A 1,816-nucleotide genomic window follows, 5' to 3' on the forward strand; every position below is an offset into this window, starting at 1 on the left:
AAGGGGAGGGGAGGAGAAGGAGAAGAAAAACTCTATTCAGTGGGGACTCCATAGAGGTCAGGCCTTAACCACAAGCTGAGCTATCCCTAGCATGAAGGCCCGTTCAGACCAGTCACATCAAAGCTTTGGCTTCAAAGGGATCAAGCTGACTTGCAAGTAACTTAGGTACCTGTTAAAACAGAGCCCAGCATTATTTTAAAGGAAGACAACAAAATTGAGACTCTCAACAATGTAACATTCACAAAATCTAGCATCCAGTCAAAACTTACTATATATACCAAGAAGCAGAAAAATGTAACCCATGGTCAGAAGAAAAATGACTCAATAGAAGTGAACCCAGAAATAACAGAAATGATGGAACTAGTACACAAATATGTCAAAAACAGTTATCACAAGTATGTTTGAAGTATTTATGGGAAAAGATCATCATAATGAGAAGAAAAATTGAAAATACAAAAAAGAATTAAGTGGAACTTCTAGAGGGGAAAAAATATAAGTCTAAAATGAAAAATTCATTAAATGGGATTCCCAGGAAATCAAACACTGCAGAAGAAAAGCTCATTGGCCCTGTAGTTATAGCAGTAGAATTTATCTAAAGTGGGGCACAGAGAGAATAAAAAAGCCTGGAGGGAAAAATGAGAAGAGCTTAGTGGCCTGAAATAAGACATTAAATGGTCTAACATATATGTAATTGAAGTTCAAGAAGGAGAGGGGAAGAGAGAGAAAGTAACAGGAAATATATTTGAAGAAATAATGGCTGGAAATTTTCTAAATTTGTTCAAAACAATAAACCCACAGATCCCAGAAGCTCAACAAACCCCACTCAGAATAAAGGTAAAACTCCACACCAAAGTATATCATAATCAAATTGCTAAAACCAGTGATAACAAGAAAATCTTACTTATTCATTTATTTATTTATTTATTTATTTATTTATTATTTTTGAGATGCAGTCTCACTCTGTTGCCCAGGCTGGAGTGCAGGGGCACGATCTTGGCTCACTGCAAGCTCTGCCTCCTGGGTTCATGCCATTCTCCTGCCTCAGCCTCCCGATTAGCTGGGACTACAAGCACCCACCACCATGCCCGGCTAATTTTCATATTTTAGTAGAGACGGGGTTTCACCGTGTTAGCCAGGATGGTCTCGATCTCCTGGCCTCGTGATCCACCTGCCTTGGCCTCCCAAAGTGCTGGGATTACAGACGTGAGCCACTACACCCAGCTAGAAAATCTTAAGAGTACACAAGAAAAAAAGACATGTTAGATACGGATAAATTATGACAAAATTCACAGATTTCTCATCAAAACTATGTAAGTCAGAAGACAATGGAACCTCTGTGAAGTACGGAAAATAAACTGTCAACCTAACATTCTACATCCAGCAAAATACCCTTTAAACAAAACAAAACAAAATAAAACAAAAGAAATAAAACTATTTCGGGCAAACAAAAGCTGAGAGAATTTGTCACCAGCAGACCTGTACTACAGGAAATAGTAAAGGAAATTTTTCAAGTGAAACATAAATGATACTGGGTGGAAACATGAATCAACACAAAGGGTTAAAGAGTGCCAAAGATGGGAAACATGTCAGTAGATGTAAAGGGTTTTCCCCTCATTTTCAACTTCTTAAAATATACCTATTTAAAGCAAAAATAATATCAGTGTATGGGGGTTTATAAGGTACATAAAAGCAAAATATATTACAACAATATCACACAACATAGAATGGGGAATGGAAGTATTTCTAAGTTTCTTACATTATCTGTTGTAATTTATTTTTGTTGTATCAATGAAGCTCAGCTACATTTCTTGGAATT

Source organism: Rhinopithecus bieti, unplaced genomic scaffold, assembly GCF_001698545.2.
Source record: "Rhinopithecus bieti isolate Rb0 unplaced genomic scaffold, ASM169854v2 scaffold_33652, whole genome shotgun sequence".
Lineage (NCBI taxonomy): Eukaryota > Metazoa > Chordata > Mammalia > Primates > Cercopithecidae > Rhinopithecus > Rhinopithecus bieti.